Below are 21,832 nucleotides of genomic sequence, written 5' to 3' on the forward strand. Positions count from 1 at the left end.
ACCTCTCATTGCACAATTGCTTAAACCCAGCGACATTGTGGGCTTTCTAGTGTGTTCATTTTAGGCCCAGGTACGACATCTCAATTACTTTTACGTCTTAACTGAGGCAGAGTTGCTTGTGTCTTTTGTTGGTCACTGACTTGCTGGATGACCCAGCAAGCTATGCTTCAGACAGACAGATGGGCCTCCCGGTCTCCTAGAGAGGCTCCTGTTATAGAGTGGAATTCAGAATTTCTTCAATTACGTCAAGTTATTCAAACCTTCAAGCACCCACCAGAAAACTGTACGCTTTTCTTCCCCAGAGACAAAAAGACCCAAGTCAGCCCAAAGCTCCACTTGCTACATTTTATTCATAGAATGTTATCTCGGAATTCTTTTGTGACCAAGAGAGTGACTTTCGATGAAAAGAACAAATAGCCTGGTAATATTTCTGTTTTTTCTGGATTTTAACACACTAAACAGAAAATGCAACCTTGAGAGTAGCGAGGCGTCAACCTATTGGGTGAACTTTTGAGAAAAGGGCAAAACAGAAACCACAGTCAATCAAGAGCTTAGTCGATAATCTGAAACTCTTAACAAAACTTAATTATTAAATGTCTTATGATGAGAGTCTTTTTTGAAGTAAAGTATAGAAGGTTGACTACTGAAGTCCTTTAGGTTTAAATAAGATGGAATATAAGATACCATCATTTGCAACGGGGAAGCATATCTAGTGTAAAAGAAGCACAAAATGACAGAAAAAAACAGTTGTGGTCCCGGTCAGGGATTCCTCATTTAATGGAAGATTGTGGTGTACGGCTTTTAGATTACAGCTTGTCGCATTACTAAGAGTTTGCACTTCTGAAGGGCTGCCAGTCGACTGATAACTTCTGCCTGTGATGGTCGTCTTATATGTTGGAGAGGAGTGAGGAGTTACCAGCTATGACATCAATTGTCTTTAGGCAGGACTTGCTCTGTTCTGGAAACAGGAATAGAAATTCTTTATTGAAGACAGTGGGCCCCTTCTCCAGTAGCCCCATTGTTCTTGTGCATACACTGGATATAAAGAGTGATTTCAATATGGCAACGAATAAGAACAAAATCAATAATTAAAAATTATTTTTGGAAATACAAGTGTATCTAGAAGAGTCTAAAATAATTTAAAATTCAGTAGATAACTATTGTCCAGGGACTTTTTTGTAAATACGAATGTATTTAGTAGGCCGGATTCATGTATATGCAGAGATGTAATGGTAATGCACGTTCTTCATGGGTTTTGTGCATCGTTGCATAATTTTTAATTAACTCAATTGTACAAGTGTCTGTGTATTTTCTGGCACTACTTATTGTGAAATGACAACACATACATGATCAAAAGGTATTAAAGGCCTCCAAAAATACTGCCAAACCTCATCTGGTCAATCACTAGCCATTATAAAGATGGCTCTCACCCCAGTCAGCCTGACCCCAAACCCCACAGGTAGGTTTGACCTGTACAGTCTCAAAACTGGAAACTGTTCAAATGTTTAAAATAATACACAAAATATTTCAAAATACCTTTAAAAGGAGAGGAGACTGTAAAAGCTCTGGCATGAGAGACGAGTCTAATGCAGAATCTTTGTAAATAAATACATTTATTTCAGTAAACAAAAGAAGACTAAAAATAGCAAAAGGGTAAAATAAAGCAAATCCATTACGCCATAAAAGGGATTTCAAGGCAAGCTAAGTATAGTCCATAATTCAGAAATCTGTTATAAGTTTGATCTTTTTCGGAATTTGCATAGGAGTTCCCTATATTAATTCCATTAATTGAATACTTAATTTGGATTAATTTAATGCCAGTGTCCACATTTCTCAATTCCTTTTTATTTGGATTATGATACATTTTTGGTTTGTTTCATCTATCATTTTATTATTTTCATAGTTGCCGCCATTTTGGCTCCCTGTTGTTAGGGTTAATATGCTGGTTATTGGGGGATGTCCTTGAAGATTATGACCTTTGATGATGATAGAACAGGATAAAAAGTTTACCTGTAGAGAAAACATACTCGTTCGAGCTGCAAATTTAATAAGTTGTCTGATTTTAATTTTTGTATTTTAGTTTTGTTTATAATCTATGTTTTATCTATTTTTCCTTGAGTGTTTAGAAAGGCGCCTACAAATAAATAAAATGCATTATTATTGTTAAATTCAATATCAAATCTCTAAACTCTTTTTTTGCATCAATGATACTTGGTATTTTTTACCTTTTTGCTGTGATTTTTGTCTTATATTTTGGCATAATCACTCTTTAACTCTTTTTCTGACTTACGTTTATCTCCGGCTCGTTTACAAATTTTGTCTGTTCACAGACTTACAAAAACCAGAATCCAAGGGACCAAGGAAAAATCCGATAAACGATAAGAAGCCAAACAATACTGAAAACTGTACTCAACAACAGTCAATGACGCTCTGAGGGAATCCATTTTCTCCTCCAGAATATAAAGGCAGAGGGCGGTCCCTCAAATGTGATATTACAGTGGCCCCGCCCCCTGGAGCTTCACTCACAAAATACAGGAAGCATAGCCAGGAGATAAATACGCACAATATAAAATAAATAATTAACACATGAAAAAAACAATATTAACAAAAATTAAATAACCGCATGAAAATAAATCAAAAACAACAATAAAAAAAGAAGTGAATAAACTCTGGCTGTTCCCTACATAACATTATGTTTTCCTACATTTTTTCTTTAGAGAAGAAAGATGACGAATCATTTCAAGGCAGAAGTTTAATTGATCTTTGTGGCTTGTGTTTGTTAGTGCTCTAGTAATGTGATTATGATGGGGGTCCCTGAGATGTGTAGGAGACAGAGATAATTTATGATTATGCCTTTTAAATAAATTATTATGATTAGGTTTAAGTTTTCAAATATCTGTGCCCTGTACCATAAAAACGAGAAAAGGATTGTGTGGTAAGACGAGTCTGTGGAGGTGTTTAATTGCATTTCTTCATTAATGATTTGAAAGTTTTTTAGCATTAACTTGTGCTGGTGCAAGATGTGCACGTGAATGTGTGCGCTCACTCAGTATTGTAATTACCGCTTAACCGGTGGTGGTGTGACCATTAACGAGTGCCAGTCTGAAGTGAAGACATATTAAAAAGGGCAGGTTAGTACAGACAAGAAGCTTATTTTTGGTACAAAGAAACAAAAGAAGAGGAAGCAATTGCTTGCGAAAGAGGTATCTGAGAGAGATAAAAAGAAAGAGGATAAGATGGGCAGCATCTGCCATGTTGACTACTTACAGAAAGAAGGACCAAGGGCTGTGTGGAGGTTCCACGTCATGGAAGTAATCAAGTGTGCAGAGCAGCAGAGCAGACGTTAATGGAGAATGGCCACAGGAGCTTGTAAGAGGTGGGAGGATTAAAGCGTAGAGTCAGTTAAGACGACGACTGTTGGATAGCGGCTGAGGTTGCAGCTCCGGGAAGTGATGATTACAGATGGAGGTGGCAGTTTGGGTCTGCATGGTGGACCATGTGGTCGAGTGGCACAGAAAGGAACTGCAAGTCGCCCCTGGAAACTGTTGAGGTGCCGAACTGGTCATCCCCATTTAATTCCGAAACAAATCTTTAGAACGTCAATGAAAGGCTTCTACATAATACTGCCATCGAAAGTAACTCCATCCTGTCTTGGATTCGGTTCAAGACTGAATGCTTTCTCCCATTAGCAGCGGGATTTATAACTTGAGGACGTGAAGGAGCAAAGTGAATTGCCATCACCGGGCAGCTTTTCTGTGCTGTGGTGGAAAAAAGAGAGGAATATATTAGTGCCAGCGAACCTTCTCGATCCAAAGCAGTACCTGTGGTGAGTCCACAGATGTGCATGTGTGACAACCGGGATGCAGCAGGCTGCGTTGTTCAGATGTCCTGACAGGAACAGAAAGGAAGATCGAAAGTGTTTACCTCCAGACCTGAATGATTTAAGTATATTTATTTTATTATTTTAGGAAGAATTGTATTTGTTGAATTGTTTCTTGCTTGTCTGATCACTCATTCTCGTCCAGCTTGGTTGTGATTATCGATGTCCCAAAATTCAGGGTTCTGTGTGGACATCACAGATTAACAATTACATTTATGGGTAGACTTATTAAACCGCAACACTAGGGGCTCATGAGTAGGATGACACTCTGCCCAGCTTATCTTCATTGTGTGAAACCAAGATTAGGAAAGAACAAAGGCAACCCTTAGACAACACATCTACTTTCAAACTTGAAACTGTGTGAAGAAATCAGCACAATCAGGGGTATTTCTAGGATTTCTCCTCTTTAAGGGTGTCTGACATCATCCTTCTCTGAGCACTTGAACTTTCATTTAATCTGAAAACACATCTTAATTGTGCTTAAAGTAAAACCGAATTACTGTCCGTACTGTACGTTCTGTCGACATCCTGCTCGTCCTTGCAATGTGTTTTAAATTTTACACAACTTCTTGGCGGAGCGTCTGTTCCCCACTGAGTTTCCTGCACACTGATAAGCGTACGTAGATTAATGAGGGGAGGTGTTGTCCCCTGCGGTGGGCTGGCGCCCTGCCCAGGGTTTGTTTCCTGCCTTGTGCCCTGTGTTGGCTGGGATTGGCTCCAGCAGACTCCCATGACCCTGTAGTTAGGATATAGTGGGTTGGATAATGGATGGATAGATGGAGGTGTTGTCCCTCTTCGGGTTTCGAGTTCACCCGATCGAGGAGATTCAAGAGTTTTATTCGTCTCATACACACAGATCTACAGGTACAATGTGCAGTGAAATGAAAAGCTGGTCTACTCCAAGATTGTGTAAAATAAAAGCAAACACACAATAGAATAAACGATAGAATGAGAAAAGGATAATAAGATCAACTAAATTAAATAAGATTAATTAAGATTAACTAATTTAATTTATATTAAGTTAACCTAGATTAAAATTACCGTATATAGTTGCATTTAAGTTCTCCCATGTATAACTCGGGGCTTGATTTTACCGTATAATTTCTAGTGTTTTATAATGTCGGTCATATAAGTCGAATGCAGAATTGGTCCCGCTATTAGTCCAAGATATTACGATATGTGTGGAGGACTGCCGGCTTCTTACTCCGGTCCTCACCCCCATGCCGCCAGGAGGAGCTCTCCCGACAGCAGGATCGTGCCCCGAGTTCCAGCAGGGCATCATGGATCTTGTAGAGTTTATACACAGCCCTGATGGATACCTTGGGGGCCGCTGGGAGTCGCTGTAGGGGGGCTCGTGGGCTCATATGTGCTCTATAACCCGGGAGTACATCACGGTCACGTGACAAGAAGAAACGACGTGCTCCCGGGTTGAAGAAAAGGACTGTTTACCCTGACCCGGAAGGAATGAGGAACTGTGGACTGGTTGGTCAGGAACACCTCCGGGTCAGGGTGTATAAAAGGACTATGGGAAAACCCGGGCAGTGCGCTGAGCTGGGAGGTAGAGGGACAAAGTGTCTGGGCGAGGAGGAGAGAATATTATTGTAGGGGTTATTGAGTGTATGAGTAGTGTGGAGGGTGCTTTATGCACATTATTGGCATTAAATAAAGAAGTCTTGGACTTTTATCCAGTGTCTGGAGTCGTGCCTGAGGGTTGGAGAGGCGGACAAGAGCCTCACTGCCACATATGCTAACGCCCACCAGAGAGAGTAACTACGGAGCACACAGCCTTTTTTTCATTGTATTGTGCCAAACTATTCCGAAGCGACATTTGCACTGATTTGTGTTTTTGTATCTCACACCCTCATACACCTTCATCGTAAGAGCATCCCTTATCTCCGATGGAGCATTCGATCAGAAGAAAATATGAAGCTGGTTTTAAATTAAAAGTCGTTGAAGTGGCGAAAGAAATTGGTAACTGTGCCGCTGCGACAAAATTCGATGTATCTGAGAAACTGGTGCAAAATTGGAGGAAGCAAGAAGATGTAAAAAAATAAAATAAAATAAGTGTCGTATTTTTAAAACAGGCGTGTAAGTCGGGGTCTGATTTTATGATTGATTTTTTCAGGTTTCAAGACCTGGCTTACAGTATACGTGAGTATATACTGTCACACACATGTGCGCTTAGGGGACAACTAAAGGGCTTGAATAAAATTAATTCCATGCCTGACCAGGGGTCGGCGAAGTGCACTGATTCTCTCTCCCAATTCCTTGCAGACCATTCTTGGGAAGTCCCGCCCAGCTCTGGGGCAACCAATGACATCACTGCCGGTTCCGGGCCTGATGACATCACTTCCGTTCCTTGCATTTAACGGCCGCCATTTTAAGGCAGCAAGTGAGGTCTGTTTTGGACTCAGTCATGTGAACATGTCTGTTCTTTTTGATCGATTTTGCAGCCAGGAAATATTATACAGGTGGCTGCCCCAAACCTTTCCAATGTCTCTTTGTCGTTCTTGTGACAATACGGTAAGTTAAATACGATAGTGTTGCAAAAATCGGGGGAGGGTCATGTAGTTTTCGACTGTTGTTAAAGAAATACACTCTTGTGGAAGTGGTTTGATAAATTCATAAAAATATGGGCAAAATTAATTAAATGATCAGTGGTTTGGCACAATGTGTCAGGGGGGCATAAGCTTCTGAATGCATTCCTAAAAACACCACCATGCGCAGTTACATCTAGCTGGCACTTTCACTCTCTCGTAATGAGCCCTTGTTCCTTCTTCTAAAACCATGAAGTCATGTTTCACGTTCATAGAGCCGGTTTTTATTGTTAGGGTCAGTTCATCCAGACGTCACCCAACTGGCTTTACATCTGAGCTCCAGTTTTCCATTTTTAGATGATGACTTCACAAGTTCATATTTTTGGGCTGACACGAGCAAGTCACATTGATTACTCAGTCAGCGGGCCTTCCCAGTAAACATCTAAACCATCGCAGGAGTCAATTTTGAGTTGCATGTTGTCCAAACCTTTTATTTAGTCCACTTTGCCAAATGTAACACTACCAGAAGCATAAGGCTTCAGAGAACATAGCTTCAAGGTTCCATACGGCCGTTAAATTTTACAACTGTAATAAAATTCAGAGTGTGGCATATGACATTACAGGAAGCTTGGGATTTAGAGGAAAGCCACTTGGCTTGAGTTAAGCCTCATTCCGACGCTCTAAACCAAAAGTCAATTGCAGTTTTTGATTTCCTCTCCTCTATTGCCAGCTGGCTGGATCTTCTCTGATGTACAGTAGATCTTTTACGATGGAGCCAAGCTTTCTCCATTCCTTAAATAGACGTGTGTGCTTACGTGCATACGATTTTTACGATTATAGGCTTACCTGTTACCATTTGGTATATTTAAATCTGTAAGAGGGCTTTGAGTCTTCTCTTACTGGTCAGTCCTATATAATAAGAAACTCAAGCAAAGTGAAACAAACATAAACGTCTCCACCCGCCGAGGTCTGGGCATTTAATGAAGGCAATATTGAAAAATTTTGATAGAAACATTTCATGAAACATGTTGTTGGACGGAAATTCCTGTCTTCACTGCTGAAATGCAACTGAAAGAACTGGACTGGCAACACTGAACACCAGCAGTATTGAATCAGGAGATGGTCATCGTAAAATACACTAGCTAAGGTTAAAACTGGGAGAGAGAAAACTGAGGAACAGAAATTAGAACGTGATGAAAAAATACACATTTTTTGATTTATATATTCATTAAGCATTAGCTAGGGGCACCACTGGGCCCCAAACCACAAACCCAATAATACACAACCCAGTCACAGATTCAAATAGTGGATTGTTTAATCCAGCAAGTAGCAAAAGCCCAAAAACCATACAAACAAAGAAGTTTTCTTCTCTCCTTCTGCCTCCAGTTGAGTTTTGCCCGCCACGTCCTGACTCTACGAGGTAAGGCAGTGGGCTCCTTTTATTCTGGACCTGGCAACAGGGCTACACTTCCAGACTCCATTTCCCATGAAGTCCAAGCTGGGACACTTCTACCTTCATTATTTTGCTGAACACTTGGCAAAGTTCACTCATCACTATCTATAAGTAACATTCACACTTAATTCCCCCTCCTCTCGTCCAGATGGGCCACTACTGTATGTAAGTGTCCTGGACTGATGTTTTCATTGATTATAATGACTTCTTTGTAAGTCACGTTGAATAAAAGCACCCACTAAGGAAATAAATGTAAATGCAAGAAATAAATAAATATGTTGTGACGCGTGTGCATCAGAGGGTCTTCTTACTGAATCTTTAACGGTAAGCACTTACCACTCCGGGACATGAGAGGGCGCTGTCACTGATGATGTTCTCTCTTTTTCCACCCACAGTTTAGAGAAACCGCCCAGTGAGGGCCACTCACAAGGCCAAGATGATCCCAGCAGCAACCTTCTCATTGCAGGACAAGCAGACCGCCAGACGGATCTCCGACTTACCCAGTGTGACCTACTCTTTGTCTGACAGCACAGCATTGCCTTATCTTTCTGTTTAGAGCCAGGTTTTTGTTTTTTTTTTACTGGGCTGTGGGGCTCCTTGTAGTTCCATTGCACCATTTCATTCTGGGATGGCTCTTTTCATATGAAGTTAGCTCTTTGTGCTTTGAAAAACTTCCTAATTTGTAGGGAAAAAAAGCAAAATGTATGGTGGGCTACAAGCAGTGCCAGTGCTAGGTTATTTGGCACCCTAGGCCAAGCTTATTACTGCCCCAACTGAGTGTTTAGTAGCTAACCCATGCAGCTGGGATTAAACCCCCCCCCATGATCTGCTCCATAGGTGAATGCCTAGTTCACCTTAATGGTGGAGATAGCCCTGGCTGTAGGACAGTAACAGATTATGAAAACCTGGACATAGCCTGTGTTACTGGACGTATGCAGCAAGACCCATTCATATTTTGCAAATCTGTTATTGTCTATTCATGGTGATTCACTGTATGGAGCCTATTCCAGAATTAAATAAATAAAGGTTCTTTCTGGAACGTTCATGAGGATAAGTCTTTTGGGAACCGAAAATGGCTCACCTATTGCATCACCTTGAAGACCCACCCTTTTTTACTTTCTCACATACAAAATACAGGGAAAGTATTGTAATCATCCAAAAATTCAACGTTGAGATTTTGATGAATCTCGATGTACTAGACCGCCCAGAGTCTGAAAATACCATTTTTGGAATTATGTCTATGTGCCTGTTTGTCTGGGCAGTGTGGTGGCTTTGAGGCTAGGGATCAGCACTGGCAATCAGAAGGTTGCCAGTTCGAATCTCTTAAAATGCCAAAAGGGACTTTGCACTGTTGGGCCCATGAGCAAGACCCTTAACCTGCAATTGCTCCGTCCTGGTATGACGTTAATCTGCAGCCAGCCCTGCATGTAGGCCCTCCAATCTGCAGGGAAACATTTGGGGGTTGGTGGCAAATTGGCACTCCAGCCACCATAAAAAAACCTCACACTGTTCCCACTCCATCTGAACTAGTGTGGTGCTGAGGTGTCACCCGTTGCGTGGCTGCACTCAGGTCCTAATCTGGATCCTGAGTTGGTTTGTCGTGTGGTGGGTGCGGCAATGCGCTGTATCAGTGTGGGCTCCTAACCTCTGTTTGTCTGTAAACACAATAACTTGAGTACGCCTTCACTTAGAGAGAGAGGTTTGGAGCAGGCACTGATACCCAACACAAGACAAACCAACTCAGGACCCCAGGACCCCCATGCAACAGGTGACACCTCAGCACCACACTAGTTCAGATGGAATGGAACAGTGGGAGGTTTATTTATGGCGGCTGGAGTGCCAATTCTGCCACCAACCCCCAGGTTTTTCCCTGCAGGTTGGTGGATCTGTATGACGATTAATGACATACCCAGAACGGAGCAATTTCAGGTTAAGGGCCAATGAAGTAGAGTCACTATTAATGTTTACGGGATTCGAACCAGCAACCTTCCGATTGCTGGAGCAGACGCCTAGCCTCAGAGCCACCACTCCGCCCATAACCCTTGACGAGATGATAAAATAAATAAATAAGCACTGTCACACACGTACGACTAGGAGGGAGCTGAGGGGACCAAGTGGTTACTTGGCCCTGGCCTTGCGGGGTGCACTAAACCTACCTCTGTTATCTCTGCAGGCCTGTTTCCTTTTAGGGGGTAATAGCTCCCTAGTTGGAATAAGTTCTTTTGGAATTGCGGCGTTTTAAGTAACCGAAAACTATATAGATATGATATTAAAAGGCGATATCCCTCCCATAGTGATACAGCAGTAAAAATCACATAAGAGAAAATAACTTAGCTTTCTTTACTGACGATTTACGCAGCATTACAGATGGGAAGCCATAGCAAGACAATACCAAGGTGGGATCTTCATCTATGCAGTCTGTCATTTTTCGTCGCTGCGCTGGAAGGTTTTTTAGGACGGATGACGATATCACCCATCTGTCCGTTGGCTTCAAAATGTTTGATTGCTGTCCAGGTCTTTTTATACTGTCTTCTCCACGTGCAGCCCCTTACTTAGGTTCCAAACAAGGGAAGGAGAGGATTCCATTTCATCTCTAACATACAGAAAGAGTACAATGCCTATTTTTGTAGTTGTACCTTCTCTCTGCAAATGCTTGCCTAGCAGTTGTAAATCCTGAGAGCCCCGGTGTGCTAACTTTGGCCTGGCCTGTACATGTGAGTGGATTTATAAAATAATTATTATACAGAGCACAGTGACATTAAATTTATATTCTTACTAGACATTAATAAGCCTGTTACAATAACGGGCGCTAGAACAGCATTGCATAAACATTAGTAGGAACAGTCTATATTAAATGGCAAGGGACCTTGACCTCTTCTGTTTCTTGTCTTAATTTTTTTTGTTAAAAATATTTTTGCAAGAAGCCTAAAGTAAAATAATATTAAAAATAAAATAGAAACGTATATGGCAATACAGTAAGTATAATTAATATTGCCTTAGTGTAAAACTTTATAACAATCTGTAATACACAATATCTGAAGAAGATATTTAGGAAAAAGTTTTTATTTTTTTACCTCAGGAAATTTTTCAATAAAATTTCATTATAGACAACATTTTTTATAAATACTCTTGTTCAGGACCACCTACAACGCTGACAACAACATCTGGAAAACTTCGAACTCTTGATAATGCAACATATAACTGACCGTGGCTGAATGCTGGTTCTGGCAAGTAAATGGCAACCTTTTCTAAGGTTTGCCCTTCAGCTTTATTAATTGTTATGGCAAAGGCTAATGTAACTGGAAATTGTCGCCTTCTTAAGGTAAAGGGTAAATTAGTAGAGGATGGAGCCAAATCAATACGGGGAATATTCTGACGCTCATTTTCTTTTTCTTCAATCAGTTTATTTGCTCGTAATTTTCTTTGTCTTTCAGCCTTTCTTTTGTTGATGTTTACTTGCTGAGCTGACCGTTCTTCCAGGAGATGTTGCTTATATACGATTTGAGTGTCTGTGTCTTTTGTCCTACTTGACTTGTCCTTTTTTTTGGGTGGCATGTTGTTAGTAGATAATTAGTCAGTAAGCATACACGGGGCAGTATGTGTGGCGTCTCCCCAGCAACGGATTTTATGTGCGCGGCCGCGACTACCCAATCAGCACTCTCCCCAGCAATGATGTCCTTTATTTGCTTATCATGCGCAGCCGCGGCTACGACATTCACTGTGTGCTCAGCTTCCAGTGTGTGTGCGTCCACAGTCTTCCCAGCAATGCTGTCCTTTATTTGCTTATCATGCGCGGCTATGACATTCACTGTGTGCTCAGCTTCCAGTGTGTGTGCGTCCACAGTCTCCCCAGCAATGCTGTCCTTTATTTGCTTATCAAGTGCGGCCGCAGCTATGCCATTCACTGTGTGCCCAGCTCCCAGTGTGTGTGCGTCCACGGTGCAGTGCAGATCGCACCGAGCCCCGCGCACGCGCACTTCACCGTAAGACACACACACACAGACACCTGGACTCACACAGGGGTTTTATTAAAGAGGATTACAAGGCCAAATACAGGAAAACCTGCCTGATTCAACATCAATTTCGGTTCCAGCGCCCAGACTGACATCACTTCCGGTTCTGGGGCCCAGAATGACATCACTCCCTGGTTCCGGCCAGATGACATCACTTCCGCCTTTCGGCTTATAAAGCCGCCATCTTTTCTCAACTATTCAGTTCAGTCCCGGACTCGATTCAGCGCTCATGAGTGCCATTTCGAAACCCTTTTCCAGCCAGGGACAATAGATGGATGGCTGCCCCAAACCTTTTTGTGTGTGTCAAGGCTGTTCATTTCACAGCACATAAAAGACACATTTTCTGACACATGTAGTTATTTATACTTACAAATCATTTTATTACTTATGTCACAGTCTTTATTTCTTTATTATTTATTTAGTTTTGTCTGAAATGGTACGGAGCGAGAAGTAGGGTTTGCTCACTCCAGAAAATATTGTCTTTCCTTTCCTTTCTCCATCAGTATATTATTTTTTACAAAGATCTGTATAACTTAACTTTTAAATGTGTCCATGTTGCTGCGTTTTACGTTGCAGTGATATTTTGGATGGTCCGATGCAGCTTAGATTTAATCTTGTAAGCATTCAAGTGGAAAAATGGTTTTGCAAAACTGTGATAAAATTCATCTCAGAATGTGTTGCTGAGCCGAAAAAAAAAATGTTAGTAGCAATAGATTAAAGACGGAGTGGCTGACAAATTAATGAACTCCATCTAGACGACTCCGCACAGGACATCCTTATTCCTAATCCTTAGAACTTTAGTATTGGATGTTTTACAAGCGCTGGACAGGCTTTACACCACAAGGGGTGCTGAACCCTACATAAAGCAATAATGGCTTAAAAAGCGATGGCACAGCCTCATCCGCGCTTTGAAGAGCAGGACAGTGTATTAAAACAATTAGGAAAGGAACGAGAGAAAGGACTTCACAGGCTTGTGTATCCTTACATGACATTAAAAACACTATAATGAAAAGAAGTTTTCGTTTTTTTTTAAAGATACACATGGTCAATAAAGTAAATCTTCCATAAAAAAATGTCTTGCATTTTATGTGGTACGTAATGACCTTGCTTGCTTGTTACAAATGCCTACCCACTGGCCAAAATACCCATTTCATCTGGAAGTGGCATCCAAGCCAACTGGGCTTATAATAAAAAAGAAAAACTTTTTTTCTTTCTTTCTTTTTCAAAAAAAAAGAAAAATGTCTCTTTTGACATTTGAGACCCTACGACTGAATAAATTCCTATGAGCCATTCAAAGAGGAAAAGGAGGTCTGATGGCAAGGGGGCTAAAACTCACCTGCATTAGCATAAATGTCGTATTTCATCAATCACCCTAGCGTGGTAACTGTTGCTGCTCCCTTCTCCACCAGCTTTAAACAGTCATGAACCTAAAAAAAATAAATAAATAATAATAAAAAAAAAGCGCAGCCCATTTAAATTGTTAGAGCTATGGAGTAATTTGTTGCAGATTTTTTTATGCCTAGAACTCATCATTATTTCCTTTCATGCTCATCTTCAATCTCGTAGGTCGCCCCAAACACAAACATAAGGGATCCAGATGCAAGATGTGATTTGCTGTAATTGCTCAATTATTTCATTTCTAGTGTACACAACTCAAATCCAAGCACGAACCACTGTGCTACTCGTTGGGCATGACGTCTTTTGATAGCATCAGACGGGTAACCTTTCATAAGCCTGTGTGGAGAGCTTTCTGAATGTAGACAATAAATTACAGGGGAATTACTGAATACAAGGCAGCTCCCGAGTCTGAGGTTCCATTATTTGTATGGCATTTCAATTGTGGTCAACTCAGGAAGCACACTGGTCACAGAGGAACTTTGTTGAGGTGCCAGCCTGGTGGCCACCTTTACAATGTCCAACATATGAGAGAGGTTAGGAGGATGCACTGATACACATGACAAACCAACTCAGGATCCCAGATGAGGACCCCAGGGCAGCCATGCGACGGGTGACACCTCAGCACCACACTAGTTCAGATGGAATGGAACGGTGGGAGGTTTATTTATGGTGGCTGGAGTGCCAATTTTGCCAACAACCCTCAGGTTTTTCCCTACACGCAGGGCTTGGATGCAGATTAACGTCATACCAAGGATGAAGCGATTGCAGGTTAAGGGCCTTGCTCAAGGGCCCAACAGAGTAGAGTCACTCAGGGGTTTAAAGAATTTGAACCGGCAGTCTTCCGATTACTAGTGCAGATCCTTAGCCTCAGAGCCGCCACTCCGCCCAGACAAGCTAGCACTCAATGGCACGTCTAATAATAACAATGAAAAGCAGTGCAACTATGGAGAATAAACAAAAGAGGATCTGAAGTTCTCTTAAAATGGTCAGCACTCAGGTGAAAGTTCCATTCTTCAGTCTGCTCTCACTGGAATGAGACAACTCTTTGCCGAAATTGCCTCGGCTTTATAATAGAGGGAGTGGAAGGGGCGGAGTCCGATCCCTCAGTGGGCGGGTTCTCAGAGCATTGGTGAGAAAAAAGGGGTTTAACCCTTAGCAACAGCCATCGATCGTGTACTGGAGTGGTAGTGTGACCCTGGTTTTGTGTGGTCTTAGAAATGCACTCCTCATTAATAGACTCTTCAGTTAAGCTCATTTTGAGGAAAATAAATGAGTATACTGGCAAAAGACCCCTATTGGGATACGTAGGTGCAGAAAATGAACTGACTATACTGAACAGAGAAGAAAATGTTGTAACAATTGTTGAACATGACCCGGACACAGACAGGCAGACATGTTTGAATCACCCCACACACATTTATTTTGGTGCTCCATATTTACAAACAAGTGCTCACAAATCCCTAAAGTCCCCAAAGTCCTGGCCACAACAATGTCTCACACTCTTAAGGCCACCACCTTGCCTCCACCACCAAGCTCTGTCCTTCTCCTCATCCAACTCCAGCTATCCTATGGAGGGTGTCCTCCAGTAACCTTCCGCCGACATGCCCCGTGTGGCGGATGTACCGGCTGTGTACCCGGAAGCTGTCCGGGTGTCCCTGATCCTCTTCCCCCCAGCACTTTTGGGTGTGACGGAAGTGCTGAGGTCCAGGGCTATCTAGACACAGGGGCGCCCCCTGGTGGTGACCACAGGCCCCTGCTGGGTAGAGCTTCAAAGCTCTGTACCCGTGGCCCCCAAAGGAACCAGGGTGGTTGCTCCCACTTGGTCTTAGGTGAGTGTAAGCCCTCTTACGGTCTCCACCCCAGCCATCTCTGACACAATAAAGAAGAATGTCTTGATCAATTATTTTTGTACAAGAATGTATATAATACTGTTTAAAATGCATTGTGCAAAATTACAATGCAGAAGAGAGCTGTGATATTATTAGATTAGATAAACTTTATTAATCCCCTGGGGAAATTCAGATGCATATAGCAGTAGAAACATAAAAGACAATGATACGGACTCACAGGACAGATAATACAGCCAATCAATTGATCAATAAATAAATCAATAGATAGATAGATAGATAGATAGATAGATAGATAGATAGATAGATAGATAGATAGATAGATAGATAGATAGATAGATAGATAGATAGATATTGTGTAGGAATTTCAAAATGAACTTAAAGAGTATGTCAAGAGGACGCACTGAATTGCCTGATAGGTGTGGGCAGTAAAGACCCCCAGAGGCACTTCTTAGCTTACTTGAGTGGAATGAGCGTAAAGCTAAAAATTCTCCAAGAGAGCACCTCCTGGAGGAGATGGAGGGGATTTTTCATGATGGTATCCAATGTTGCCACCATCCTCTTTACCAAACCAGTGTGCCCATGGTTGGTCCTGTAATGGAGCAGGCTTTCCTGAGACGTTTGTTCAGGTCTTTTGCTACTTTTAAGCTCAATTGCTTCCCCAGGAGACACAACAGACAACAATGGACTGGTGGAACATTGACAGCAGTTTGCTGCACATGTCAGAAGACCTGAGTCTCCTGAGGAAGTCCAGTCTGCTCTGGTCCATCTTGTCCAGTGCCACTGTGTTGTTTACGTTAACCCTCAGGTACTTGTAGCTCTACACCAACTCCATTTTCTCCCTACTCTGGAGGTCCACCACCAGATCTTTAGTCTTGATGATTATTATCACGTTAAGCAGCTAATGAACTGACCTCTTCAGACAAGTTGCAAGAGTGTCACTGCCGGTGTGAAATTTAATGAACTTGTGGAACATGATCAAAAAAGCAGTCAATCAAGCCAGGAAAATGTAATAAAGCCTCCAAGCTGTTCAGAACTGCTGAAGATGAAAGAGAAAAATTATACTGGAAAGGAAATCAAGTGTTGAAAACATAAATATTAATATTTTTAAAGATAGAGAAGAATTTGGCCCACATAAACCTGTTTTGGATTAAACTGGTTGGAGAACGTTTCATAATCTTACGTTACTTCACGTTCATATTGATTACTCTTCCTCACGATACATACAATATTGATCGAGAGTGTGTCATTCATAAATTGGACCCCTACAGTGAGTTGTGGTATTTGTACTCTCATGCACATGCACATAGGGGACAGCTGAAGGGCTCTAATGACTGCAATTCTACCTCCACACCACGGGTTGGCGCTGTGTCCTAATGCAGTGTTCTTTCTCTGTTCCTCCCTCTGCAGACTGGATGATTGACGGCTATAACACCACTGACCTCACTTCCGGTCCACCTGGACCCGCCTTTTCCTGCCGGAAGAACTGAAAAGCTCTGTCATCTTTGTCAGTTCAATCTCTGAAAAGACGTCTCTATACGGTTCCATTACAGGGCTGGTACCCCAACTCTTTCTCTTTGTCATCTCGTTTCTCTTCCAGTACATTAAACCAAGGAAATAGTTTGCTTTGTAGGACTTCGTGTGATCGTGTTACATCCAGATGCTAGACCTGCATTTAATGAACTCATTGAACTCCATCAAAATGACAATTTATCAAAGTGGATAAATGATAAAAATGCCTCTAGGTTGATCAAAGTTGCTGAATGTAAAATGTAAAAGTTAAATTGAAAAGAGAAGAAAATATTGCAATCATAAAGATCAAAGTTTGTAATATTATGGAAAAGGCTTTGGCCTCCCATGACCCAAAGGGTTTGAGAACATCATGTTGCGTTACCCCATGAAGGTCATATTTAAAAACATTACAACGATAAGATTGCTGAATGAAAAATACACAAGTTAAACTAAAAATAGAGGAAACTATAATAATAAACATCAGTGTTTTGATGGATGTGATAAGCTAACAGAATATTAATTATTGATTACCCTTACACAACGTTGCACATGATATCAATCAACAGTGCATCATTCATAAATTCGACCACAGCAGCAACTTGTGATATTATTTTAGTCAAAATACTTTCTTTTTTGAACCTTTTTGAACATTTTTCCATCTGCCAGGTATTATAGATTAATATATGGTAAAACAAAAAGATATGAAAACACTTTTTTACCCACAGGCCATCAGGCTCACGAGTGGTTAGCTTCAACACCCCCAGGCTTTCCAGGCCTTTAATGACCTCTTGGACACGGCCATCAGCAGTGTGTCTGTTTGCAGAGAGAGTGTCGACCTTGGCAGTGACATTCATGTCTCTGGTGACTCTTCCTATGAAGTCAGTAGACAGATTGGGAGAGCTTGGGGGGGCCGCTGGAAAGGGGAGTGTGGCGCTCCCGATATCTCTGCAAAAGGACGAAAGTCTAAGTCTTTAGAGTCCTGGTGCTTCCCGTCTTGCTATATGGTTGCGAGACATGGACGCTATCCAATGACCTGAGATGAAGACTGGACTCCTTTGGTATTGTGTCTCTCCGGAAAATCCTTGGGTACTGTTGGTTTGGCTTTGTGTTGCTCACTGAGACCCGAATGAGGCACATTTACCTGCATTGTGAGAGAGTGTCAGTTAAAGCATTACGGCCATGTGGCCCAATTCCCCAAGGGTGATCCAGCTTGTAAGATCATCAACAACAACAACAACATTTATTTATATAGCACATTTTCATACAAACAGTAGCTCAAAGTGCTTTACATAATAAAGAATAGAAAAATAAAAGACACAATAAGAAAACAAAATAAATCAACATTAATTAACATCGAATAAGAGTAAGGTTCAATGGCCAGGGCGGACAGAAAAAATAAAAAAAAACTCCAGACGGCTGGAGGAAAAAATAAAATCTGTAGGGATTCCAGACTATGAGACCGCACAGTCCCCTCTGGGCATTCTACCTAACATAAATGAAACAGTCCTCTTTGGGTTTAAGGTTCTCATGGAAGGGCTTGATGATGACGGTCATGTAGACTTCTGCATTTTAATCCATCCATCATTGTTGGAGCATCATGAAGCTTTGAGTAGGTGGAGGCGGCGCAGGCCACCACCACAAAGAAACCGGAAAAAGAAACAGAAGAGAGAGTAGGGGTCAGTACGGATTGTTCATTGTTGGGGACCTGAGTGGCTGAACCAGGCCAAGGGGTCGCTCACATAACACCTGGCTGTGGCAGATAGAGGGTCATTTCTGCAGGGTGGGACTGGACCACGTGTCTGCCTGAGGGGTTGCCAACCAGGATCTCGAGTTGTTTCATCAATGCGCTGTACCAGTACATGCTCCCCAACCTGACCTGACCTGCTTCATAGGTTCTTGAAATACTATTCACATATTGCTAATATATATATATTTTTATCTCATGTGTGTGATTAAATTTTGTGTATATGTCTATTATGTAATTTATAATCGGAGAGTCAGATTCCTTGTATGAGTGCATACTTGGAAAATAAATCGGATTTTGATTTTGTGGATTATTGCTATCTGCAACCAAATAGTCATGTTACTGTCGACTGCTTGGGCTATATTGGATGAACTTGCTGAACTTGATCAAAATCACAGCAAGAAGACTAAAATGATAAATAGCCTCTCAGCAGATCAATGTTGCTGAATGCAAAAATATGCGAGTTAAACTAAAGAGAGAAGAAATCATAATTTCAGGGTAAATCGAAAAGTAAAGGCAATTTTAAAAATTACAGAGTAACTGCAACGGATACAAGCTGACGCAATACAACACACCCATAAGGGTACTCCGACACACAGAAAGCGCAGTGAAATTCACCAGAGGATGCTGGCTTGTGCAGATCAGAAAGCTCTTTGGGTACCCACCTTACACAAAGTTGACGACAACCCAAGTCACCATATTTTATCATTTTATTTTTTATCTTCTTATATTTATCTTTTGTATTTTGTGTTGTCCTTGTATGTTGCACCAATAAATGGGATCCAGATGCAAGATAAGACAAATTCCTAGTAGATATTAGTGTTCCTGGCCAATAGATAGATAGATAGATAGATAGATAGATAGATAGATAGATAGATAGATACTTTATTAATCCCAAGGGGAAATTCACATAATCCAGCAGCAGTATACTGATACAAAGAAACAATATTAAATTAAATAGTAATAAAAATGAAAAGAATTAAAATAAAATTAATGTTCGCATTTACTCCCCCGGGTGGAATTGAAGAGTCGCATAGTGTGGGGGAGGAACGATCTCCTCAGTCTGTCAGTGGAACAGGACTGTGACAAAAGTCTGTCACTGAAGCTAATCCTCTGCCTGGAGATGACACTGTTAAGTGGATGCAGTGGATGCAGTGGATAGACTTCAATAGGCTGAATTCTGATTCTGATGTGCAGATCCATAGCTGATATTCAAGAGTGGACAACGCAATCCATCAGTCTTCTCTGATTGAAAGCTTTCTGAAAACCAAGATTAATATTATCTTACCCATCTTTCTGATCATTGGCTATTGTTATCTCCAGCATATTAGTGAAACACAAACTTCACCTTCTGAACCTATGCTGACTGCTCCCTAACACGCCTACTGTCATCTTTCCACCCGATACTCCATCTTTTCCATAATTACCCTTGATGTACTGTATATTAAACTTACAGACTTCCCATTAATTGGATCCTTCTTTTTATACTTTCTACCAGTAACAGCGCACTGCACGATAACATGCAGTGAATCCACTTGACTTGACCATTCCTAGTTTTCCTCCCTTTTCTCTGTATGTTTATCATACATTTGCTTAGAGGTTGATGTGCTTGCTGCTTCCTGAGCAGCTCTTCTTGTCTCCAACCTAGCGACCTGCTTCTTCTCTTCATTCGTCGGCATCTTCTCACGTTAAAACTGATTAAGTCAGTGTTTGTGTTGCAATTTCTTAATACGTTTTCCTTAATTTTTCACTTAAGCTGGCACTTAAGTCTTCAATCTGCCTCAAGAATGATTTTAAGATATGAAGAGTTAGGGGAAGTGACGGCGAAGGTGTTAGGGAATGAGAATGGCGCCTGTACGCATGCGCCACACCCTGCCGAGAGTTGATTCTACAATAAAATGAGGAATAACCTTGGAGGTCAATTATCACCCCGAAAGCGGACAGTAAAGGTCACGCAGTATATGTGTACCAAATTTCAGGTCAATAGTTCAAACGGTGATTTAAAATCCTGGACAGACAAATGAACAGCCACGTTAGCGTAGTATATAAGAAGAATAATGTAATATATATATTATATAATATTCACTACCTTGCAGTCCTTAAGAATTTCCCCACATTGCAGAAATGTCTCAAGGGTTTATGTGTGTACTTGCTAGCCTTCTTAACCTTCTGCTTGAATTTCAGCCTACTCAATCTATATCATTAACAGATCACTAAGTACCCCCTGGATAGCCCCTATTACTGCTGGGAGGTCTTAGACTTGTTTGTATGCAAACTTTGGAAACACACAAGTTTATATCGCTTTCTCGTTCAGTGTCTTCCAGTTTAACATTCAATGTGTCACTGCATATCACACACAAACTGCACACGACGTCCACCTCATTTTAACAGCATGGACACTGCGTATGATGGCGTCCCTCAGTAAACGGTCAGTATTATGGGATCAGTAAGTGGACTTGCAGTTTTGTATACAGTACATTCTAACTATCATTCATAAAATAATAATACATCCTTATCAGCATAAATGATTGCAGATGTGCAATTGCCTGCGCTGAGTACTATAAGATGTTCAGCATACCTCACACCTTTGCAGTCAATCATCAACAGGTGTGGATGTCATAAGGTGAACAACCCAAGGCTCACGAATGCAATTCCAGATCCCATATATGCTCCAACTGTAGACACAGACCCAGGAACAGGCATTGAGTCAGAGCCATATGTTAACCCGTCCAGAGGCCTTAGATTTAGTGGATACAAATCACAAATATGTCAAGTCGTGCCAAACAGGCAGAAAGGGAAACTTCTGAAGAAGCCTCCGAGAGAGTGTAGGGAACACGGCTCCCTTTTCATGGGAGGAGTTTGAGAGTTTGGCTTATTTGTTTTTAGAGTCACAGAAATACTGCATCACCTTTATATTATATCCCAAGACAAATACCATACATCTTTCATAATATAAAGTAACAATATAACTTGCATATTGTCAAGCACTTAGGAGATATCATCAAGGCTCTGAAGGTGTAGGCAATACCACCCTGAGCAGAGACGGGGGCGCTGTCTTTAACTTCATCTCTCTTTCCATCTACAGCTCTGAGGCTCGTTGACCCATGAGTGACCCATTTATGTCCACGAGGTCCTGTCTTTTGTGGGTTGATGCTATAAAGACCTACAGGCCACCAGAAGTTGCTGTTCACAAAGGAGCATCTTTCAGTTTAAATGGCATCACCCACAAGTGCACTTGTCTTTTCACTTTATTCACCAATGCTTTAAAACGGGGACACTACTGGCTGGTACCCCGACCCTGTGTTTTCATCTGGACTGTTTATTTTGTTCAGCAACGGGTACAATTGAGAAATTATGAAAAAGAACAAAAGTGTGTACTTAATGTAATTGTGGCAAAATAAGTTCGGTAGTTTATTACTATTTAAACATGTATTGTGGGAAATGGTAA

Source organism: Polypterus senegalus, chromosome 6 (assembly GCF_016835505.1).
Source record: "Polypterus senegalus isolate Bchr_013 chromosome 6, ASM1683550v1, whole genome shotgun sequence".
Lineage (NCBI taxonomy): Eukaryota > Metazoa > Chordata > Cladistia > Polypteriformes > Polypteridae > Polypterus > Polypterus senegalus.